This window comes from Bos indicus, chromosome 19 (genome assembly GCF_029378745.1).
Source record: "Bos indicus isolate NIAB-ARS_2022 breed Sahiwal x Tharparkar chromosome 19, NIAB-ARS_B.indTharparkar_mat_pri_1.0, whole genome shotgun sequence".
NCBI classification, from domain to species: Eukaryota; Metazoa; Chordata; class Mammalia; order Artiodactyla; family Bovidae; genus Bos; species Bos indicus.
The window spans coordinates 21,829,217-21,838,713 of record NC_091778.1 but is presented as its reverse complement, the minus strand read 5'-3'; the positions used below and the strand labels follow the sequence as shown (position 1 = coordinate 21,838,713).

Here is a 9,497-nt window from a genome sequence, read left to right as displayed (position 1 = left end):
TTTTGCTTGGGTTGGCTTCCCTTTCTGGATGTCATACTGCACTCTTTGGGTCATTGTGCACAGCCCGAACACAGGGACTGGTGAGTTACACTCCACCTCCTTAAAGGACCCTTGTTCACTTTTTGTTTTGTTTATTTGTTTTTAAATATTTGTTTATTTGGCCGAAACAAGTCTGAGCTGTGGCACGTGGGATCTTTAGCTGTGGCATGTGAACTCTAAGTTGCAGCATGTGGGCTATAGTTCCCTGACCAGGGATTGAACCCAGGCCCCCTGCATTGGGAGCACAGAGTCTTAGCCACTGGACCACCAGGGAAGTTCTTGATTTTTGTTTTAAAGATCTGCTTGGAAGTTACATATGTCTCTAGTTTCATCAGGGAGGGAGTTTGTGTTTCTGTTTTTTGGTTTCTGTGTCATGTTCCTGTAGTTTTTAATCTCTCTCCAACTGACTTTTTCCTCAGCCTGTAAACATGCATAAGCCTCCCTCATTTCAAAAACAAAACCCCAATCTACCCCCTCCCCCAGCCTCTGCTTCCCCTTCTGGTCATCACCCACTCCCTCTGCCTTTATAACCACAGGCCTTAAAAGATTTAGTAACTATTTCAACTTCCTCACCTCCCTCTCAGGCTTCAAAAACAGCAGTCTTATTTCTGTCCTTGCCTTTCTTCCAAGACTTTTCTGCCCCAGAAGACCAGTGATTTCCATATTGCCACACCCAACTGACCCTTTTTTTTTTCTCTATGATATTTGGCCCATTGAACATGTCCTTCTTCACAAACACTCTCTTCCTTTGACCTCCGTCCAAGTGACCTCTCTGCTGCTCCTCTTGAATCTTCTTCATCTATTCCTTTTCCTCTTCCTGCTCCTTCCATGTCAGTTTTCCTGAGTCTGTTCTTGGCCTCCTTTCTCTTCTCATTCTAGACTCTCCTTAGATAATCTTATCTACTCCCAAGACCTCAACAACCACTTACTTTATGCTGATAACTCTCAAAGGTAAATTTCAAATTCAGACATCTCTCTTTGTATTCATTTCCTAGGGCTACTATACAAATAACCACAAACTTGGCTTAAAGCAACAGACATTTATTTTCTGACAGTTCCTTTGGCTACACATTTTACTCATGGTGTCAGCATGGTCAGTTCCTTCTGGAGGTTCTTAGGCAGAAACTGTCCCCATGCCGCTCTCGTAGCTCCTGGCAAGTGAAGTCATTCAGTCGTGTCTAACTCTTATGCACTGTAGCCCACCACGCTTCTCCATCCATGGGATTTTCCAGGTAAGAGTACTGGAGTGGGTTGCCATTTCCTTCTCCAGAGGATCTTCCCAACCCAGGGATCAAACCCCGGTCTCCTGCATTGTAAGCAAGACACTTTACCGTCTGAGCCACCAGGGAAGTCCTTTCGTAGCTCCTGGAATTGCTGGCAATTCTTAGCCTTCCTCGGCTTGTGGGTTTATCACTCTGGTCTCTGCCATTATCTTCACATGCTGTTCTCCCCAGGTGGTTCTCTGTGTCTTCGCATTTCTGATTTCTGATAAAGACACCGTCATTGGATTTAGGGCCCACTCTAATCCAGTAAAAAATCTGCCTGCAATTCAGGAGACCTGGGTTCAATCCCTGGGTTGGAAAGATCCCCTGGAGAAGGGAATGGCAGCCCACTCCAGCATTCTTGCCTGGAGAATTCTGTGGATAGAGGAGTCTGGCAGGCTATAGTCCATGGGGTCGCAAAGAGTCGTACATGACTGAATGACTTTCACTTCACTAATCCAGTATGATCTCATCTAAGTTTGCCTAATTTCATCTGCAATGACCCTACTCCCATATAAGGTCCTGTTCTGAGGTTCCAGATGGACATGAAATTTTGGGGAGACATTATTCACCATTCAAGTCCAGTTTTGTGTATTCAGCTTCCTCCTGGACACGTCTAGTTAGAAAGCTTCAAACAGACTCCTCTGTTTGAAACCCAACATAGCCGAACTGCTCAGATGATTTCCACTGTCACTCCTGCTCCCCAACTTGGTCTTCCTCTGACTTTCGCTGCCTCAGAGATGATGTCACCATTAAGTTATCCAAGCTAGAAATCAGGATCAATCTTGACTCCTCTCTGTTTCTAACCATCCCATCTAAACTTTGGCTGAATATTGCTAATTCTACCTCCTTAATAGTTTTAGATGTCTCCACTTCTCCATCCCCATTGTATCAGTTATTATAAGTTTGGCTGTAAGTAATAGAAAACCTAACGCAAACTGGCTTAGATAATAAGAAAATTATTTACTTCGTTTCACAGACAATAATGCAGTAAGGTAAGCTTCAGGCTTGATTGACCCAGTGATGTTGCAATAACCTGGGTTTTTTCCATCTTTGTTTTACTGACTTCAGTGTTGGCTTCATTGTAAGCCTGATTGCTTTCACGAATTGGATGTTTTCCAGTAGCATTCGGGGCTGTGTGTTTCATTGTTCACATCCATCAGAAGAGAGAGAGTGGCTTCCTGTGACTTTCTAAAGTAAGAAAGAACTTTCCCAGCCGCCTTCAACCTCTAAACCTCATGCCTTACAGCCAGAATTAACGAGGTTAACATTTGGACATATTTACTTCAGATCTTTTTAAAAAAATAAACCTTACAGATAAAATCAAAGATTCCTTTGTACTCACCCCCTGCCCCGTCTTATTCCCTTCAATCCTTTCTCAGAACCAACCACTATTCTGAAGTTAGTATGGATGTTTCCCATCTATGTTTGTATATTTCTAGCACAGAGTCGGACACGACTGAAGCGACTTAGCAGCAGCAGCAGCAGCAGTACATACTTATAAGGATATATGTGTATAATTTTTGTTTTGCAAAAATAAGTATATATAAAAATATTTGTGTATAATTTTCTATGTTTTGCAAAACTAAATACATAATGTACATGTAAATTATATAAATATAAATTACACATATAAATTCTGCAAATCCTTTTCTTTCTTCAACATTATATTTTTGGAATCTGTCCATGCTGATACATTCACTCACTTTATGGACTATATAATATTCCACAGTGTGAATTTGTTGTTCAGTTGCTCAGTTGTGTCACACTGTTTGTGACCCCATGGACTGCAGCATGTCAGGCTTCCGTGTCCTTCACGGTCCCCTGGAGTTTGCTCAAACTCATGTCCATTGAGTCGGTGATGCCATCCAACCATCTCATCCTCTGTTGTCCCTTTCTCCTCATGCCCTCATTCTTCCCAAGCATCTGGGTCTTTACTGCAATTTACAGTCTTACTTTGTGTCTTTTTTAAAAAATTGTGATTTTCTGTGCTTTTCTCCCTTCACTCCTGCCTTATGACTCTGTCAATGACCTTTTTTTTCCTCCACTGGCTTGAAAAGTGTACAGTCTCTTTCTTTTATTTTAGCAATTACATAGTCTTAAATGTGTCCAGTTTCTCTATGCTTCTGAACAAGATAAAGATCTTAATTCTGAACTGTCTATTCCTATATTGTATGTTATTGTTTGGTCCTTTATTTTATTCACTTTTAAAAAACACTTACTTAGATTTACCAATTAAAAACAAACAAACAAAAAAAGATTTACCAATTAATATTTTATCATTCCTTCTTGCATTTCAGTCCTTTCTTCTGGATTTGTCTTCCTTGTTACCATAGTAATTCTTCAATAGTTCTTTCAGTAAATTTATTAAAATAATAAACTCTCTTAATCTTTATAAGTCTGAAAACAAATTATTTCACCCTTACTTTATATGTAAGTATAAAATTTTGATTGGCAGTTATTTCCCCTGAGCAGTTTGATAATATTATGTCATTGTCTTCTGGAAACTTCAGCAATGATGGGAAATCCACTGTCCTTCTGATTAGTGTTCCTATGTAGGTAATCTGTTATCTTTTATCTTTAGTAGCCTTTAAGATATTCTGTTTATCTTTCAGTTCAGTTCAGTTCAGTCGCTCAGTCGTGTCCGACTCTTTGCAACCCCACAAATTGCAGCACACCAGGCCTCCCTGTCCATCACCAACTCCCGGAGTTCACTCAAACTCACATTCATGCATGTTGATGTATGGCAAAACCAATACAATATTGTAAAGTAAAATAAATAAAATAATAATGAAAAAAACAAACTCAGTTCATCGAGTCGGTGATGACATCCACCCATCTCATCCTCTGTCGTCCCCTTTTCCTCCTGCCCCCAATCCCTCCCAGCATCAGAGTCTTTTCCAATGAGTCAACTCTTCGCATGAGATGGCCAAAGTACTGGAGTTTCTTTAATGCTCTGCAATTCCATTGGAGGTGCTGGATATGGACTTTAAAAAAAATTACATTTTGTGCTTCTTCAATTGGCAAACTCACCTCTCCTTCAGTTCTGAAAACTTCCCATTGTTACCTGTTAGTGTGCTTCCTCTCTTTTCTGCTACCTTTATCTTCCTCTCTCTGAACTCCTGGCTGGAACTTCTCATCCTATAGTAGTATAGTGTGTTAGTTGCTAAGTCATGTCCAATTCTTTTGCAACCCTGTGGACCATAGTCCACCAGGCTCCTCTGTGTATGGGATTCTCCAAGCAAGAATACTGGAGAGAGTACCCGTTCCCTTCTCCGAGGATCTTCCAGATCCAGGGACTGAGACCTGGGTCTCCTGCATTGCAGGCAGATTCTTGACCGTCTGAGCGACCAGGGAAGCCCTCTCATCCTATATACCATGTATACTTCCTCTTTCTTATTTTCTGTCTCCTTATCTCTCTGTACCACATCCTGAACAACTTCCTCATCTTTGTCTTCCATTCATTAATTCAGTCTATAGCAGGATCTAGTTAATTGTCCAACTCTCTACTAGATTCTGTTTAAAAAACCGAAATGTCTACATGTTTTTTATTTCTAGAGTTTCTATTTGGTCATTTTGGTTTGTTTGTTTTGTTTTTAGAGAAGATGTGGTTTTGAAAAATACTATTTATTTGGCTGTGCCAGGTCTTATTTACATCACATGTGATCTTTGATCATCACTGTGGCATGCGACATCATTAGGTGCAGCGTGCGAACTCTTAGTTGTGACATGTGGGACCTAGTTTCCTGACCAGGGATTGAACCTGGGCCCCCTACATTGGGAGTGAAGAGTCTTAGCCACTGGACCATCAGAGAAGTCCCTCTATTTGGTCTTTTTCAAACTCACCTTTCCCCCCACAATATCTCACTTATGATATGGATTTTACTTCTCCCTTCATGTATTTGAACATTTTGCTGCTGCTGCTGCTGCTAAGTCGCTTCAGTCGTGTCCGACTCTGTGCAACCCCAGAGATGGCAGCCCACCAGGCTCCCCCGTCCCTGGGATTCTCCAAGCAAGAATACTGGAGTGGGTTGCCATTTCCTTCTCCAATGCATGAAAGTGAGAAGTGAAAGTGAAGTCGCTCAGTCGTTTCTGACTCTTAGTGACTCCATGGTCTGCAGCCTACCAGGCTCCTCCATCCATGGGATTTTCCAGGCAAGAGTACTGGAGTGGGTTGCCATTGCCTTCTCCGTTGAACATTTTAGACTTGTTTATTTTAAATCAGCTTTCATGTTTCATGAATGGAAGCATTTTTTCAGATTATGCTTTTACCTGTAAATCTAGGGGTATAAATTTTCTCATTTATTGCATCTGCCATCTCTCCATCATGATATTTTCTTCAGTATTTATTTGCTTCTTGAGGGGTCAGCATTTTGCTCATTCTCAGGGTTTTGGAGGATTCCTGTAGGGGTTGTTTTGTCTTTCTCTGTGCTATTATTATATGGGTTTCACCACTTCTGTTTCCTAATTTCTTGGAATGGAGTTCTCAAACAGGCAATCTAGCATGGGCCCAGGTGCTAGCTTTGTGATTGGCTTGGTGTTAGAGTCTGATTTTTCCACCTAGAGACTCCAGGCAGATACTGAGCCCTCTTGCTGTGTTCCATAGCACAATGATGTAGTTTTTCTAGAAACTGTTTTATCCACAAGAAAGACTTTTTCTTCTTGGCTTTGAGCAGGAAACCTGCCTCCAGCTCAAGGAGCCTAGGCCACATCTCCCATCCTTAGAGGAGCATTGAATTCCTGATTCTGATACCCTATAGGACTCTGGGCTCTTGTAATGAGTGATACCTGAGTATATTCTGTGACTGGTCATGAGGGACCTATCAAGAGATTTTTAGGTAAACTTTTTATTGAAATCTAATATACTTAGGGGGCCTCCCAGATGGCTCAGTGATGAAGAATCTGCCTGCCAATGCAGGAGATGGAAGAGAAGCAGATTCAATCCCTGGGTCAGGAAGATCCCCTGGAGTAGGAAATGGCAGCCCACTCCAGTTCTTGCCTGGGAAATTCCATAGACAGAGGAGCAACTGAGCACACATGCAACATACTTACAGAAGAGTGCACAATATATGACAAGTTTTTATAAAGTGCACACAATTGTTTGATTGCCACACACATCAAGATATAGAACTAATTGCCACTTTGCAGAAGCCTCCTCATACCTTCTCCAAGCACAAGGGTACTCTACTCTGAAAGGTAACTACTGTTCCAATCCGTACAGCATTAGATTCATTTTGACCGCTTTGTACTTCTTAAAATTTATTTATTGTGCCAAGTGGCTTGCAGGATCTTGATTTCCTGACCAGGGATCAAACTTGTGTCCCCTGAAATGGAAGCACTGGACTGCCAGGGAATGCCCCATTTTGTACTTATATACATGCAGCTGTAAGGTACATGGTCTTCAGTGTCTGGCTTCTTTGGCTTCTTTCTCTCAACATCAAACAATCTCATATTTGTGAGATTCTCCCATGTCATTATGTTCATTCCTAGTTTGCTCCTTTTCATTGCTGTATGGTAGTATTCTATGAAAATACCAGTTTTTAAATCCATTCTACTGTTGATAGATATTTGAGTAGCTCCCACTCTGGGACTGATATAAATAATATTGCTATGAACTGGGCTTCCCTGTTGGCTCAGCAGTAAAGAGTCTGCCTGCCAGTGCAGGAGACACGGATTCAATCCCTGGGTTGGGAAGATCCCCTGGAGAAGGAATTGGCAACCCACTCCAGTATTCTTGTCTGGGAAATCCCATGGACAGAGGAGCCTAACAGGCTACAGTCCATGGGGTCGCAAAAGAGTCGGACACAACTTAGCAAATGAACAGCAACAACATTGCTATGAACATACTTATATATGTTTTTGGTTAAGATCTATAAGCATTTATTTGGAGCATATACCTAGGGGTGAATTGCTGGGTCATACACACACTCAGTTTTAGCAGACATTGTCAAACAAGTTTCCAATGTTGTACTAATTTACACTCCCACTAAGGGTGTGGAGTAGTTTGCATGTCTATGGAACTAGAATTGGAGAAGGAAATGGCAACCCACTCCAGCATTCTTGCCTGGAGAATCCCAGGGATAGAGGAGCCTGGTGCGCTGCCGTCTATGGGGTCGCACAGAGTTGGACACAACTGAATTGACTTAGCAGCAGCAGGAACTAGAATAGATCTTTTCCCTCAATTGCACAGAACTGAGAATTATTAATAGTTCTTTTAGCTCCTTTTCATGGAGAATAAATCAAGATTGATATGAGAATCCCTGGTTTATCTCTTTTATATTCCATAATATGTGTGCTTCCTCAGTCACTCAGTGGTGTCCGACTCTTTGTGACCCGTGGACTGTAGCCTGCCAGGCTCCTCTGTCCATGGGATTCTCTAGGCAAGAATACTGGAGTGGGTTGCCATTTCCTCCTCCAGGGGTTGCCATTTCTTCCTCCTTCCAGGGGATGCCATTTCCTCCTTGCATCTCCTGCATTGCAGATGGATTCTTAACTACTGAGCCACCTGGGAAGTCCATAGTCCATGATATATAACTACAAAGTATATCAAAAGTACTAAGTTTTTCAAGCTTCTACCATGTGCCAGGCACTCTTCTAAGAGGCCGTTTTCCTCCCCATTACAACCCTGTGAGGTGGTAATTATTATTGCTTCATGTTCCAGGCAAGGGAGCTGCAACTCAGGAAGATTAAAGAACTGTCCCAGGACTCCAGAGCCTGAAGCAGCAGTTGCAGCAGCCTAACTCCGAAGCCTGGCCTCCTCACACCGCATGGCAAATACACACCTGCATCTTCCGCCAGAGTGTGGGCTCAGCTTTTCTCAGAAACCTCTTTTACACCTCCCTAAAAATCTAAAATGGGCTTCCCAGGTGGTACTAGTGGTAAAGAACCTGCCTGCCAACGGAGGAGACACAGGAGACGTGGGTTAGATCCCTGGGTCGGGAAGATCCCCTGGAGGAGGACGTGGCAACCCACTCCAGTATTCTTGCCTGGAGAATCCCATGGACAGAGGAGCTTGGTGGGCTACAGTCCATGGGATTGCACACAGTCAGACATGACTGAAGCAACTTAGCCCACGTGGACACGCAAAAATCTAAAATACAGAGCCATGTGTTATCAGATATGACTACCTGGAATCAGTTCAGTTCAGTCGCTCAGTTGTGTCCAGCTCTTTTGTGACCCCATTGACTACATGACTACCTGCAACAGGTGACATTTGCCCAACTGCAGCTTGAAATCCATGCCTCTGTACTGGTGGGTGAAAACAAGTAAGCGGCCACCTTGAAGAATGCTGCTCTCAGAAGTCTTGCTTCTGTCGCGCGCATCATGAGTTATGCTGGCTCAGTGCTGGCACACAGTGGCACCTTAGGAACATTCACTGAACAGAATTGTAGAAAAATTCTCATTTGTGATATTGACCAGGAGCCCTCTCGGCTGCAGTTCCTGGCTTCTAATATCTGACCACCAGGGGGCACAATATCTGTCGCTGGTGCACCCTCTTTGTCCTGAAGCCATTTCCCTGCGGAAAAGAGGTGTCTGCAGGAAAACTGAATTTTGAAAAAAGATACAAGAGAATTGGGTCTTTCCAGGTGTGGTCCAAGTACCACCAAATCATAATCACCTACTGTGTGTAGCTAAAATGCAAGCTCCATCTTGTTCACATGAGACCTAGAAAATCAGACTTTCCAGGGGTAGAACCTAGGAATTGTAGCTTAAGCAAGGTCATCAGGTGATTTTTTTTTTTTCATGCACGTGGCTCTGTATTCAGACTACCCGTGTTCAAATATTGACTTTTTCACATGTTAACTGGTGGCTTTGAGCAAGTCAATTAACCTGAGACTCTATATTATCATCAAAGAAGATCTTAAAAACAGACTTAACTCTTAAGAGATGCTATAAGTAATAAATGAGACAATCCATGTGGAGAGCTCAGCATGGTGCTGGGCAGTATGTTAGCACTTATAAAGCTCAAGATATCATCATTATTGATTGATCTTAGGAAGGAGTGCGATGAAGGGGCAAGAGGACAGTGGATGAGACCCAAAGAAGTCTGGGATATCTACTTCCAGTGTAGGCTCTGCCGCTCTCACCAGCTGTGTGTTCTTGGGCAGGTCACTTGACTTCCCTGGGGCTCAGTTTCTGTACAAATAAAATGAGAGAGTGGGACTAATTGGCCTGGGAGATCGCTTCCAGTGCTGA

General features: G+C 42.6%; 2 non-coding genes across 2 annotated transcripts; both read right to left on the bottom strand.

Annotated features, from left to right (window-relative positions):
* Positions 1-240: 240 nt before the first annotated feature.
* Positions 241-313, bottom strand: TRNAG-CCC (transfer RNA glycine (anticodon CCC)). The gene has a single exon. It is a non-coding gene; the product is annotated as a tRNA-Gly (tRNA).
* Positions 314-5,043: 4,730 nt separating this feature from the next.
* On the bottom strand, positions 5,044-5,117 carry TRNAG-CCC (transfer RNA glycine (anticodon CCC)). Its single transcript has one exon. It is a non-coding gene; the product is annotated as a tRNA-Gly (tRNA).
* Between the last annotated feature and the right edge of the window lie 4,380 nt (positions 5,118-9,497).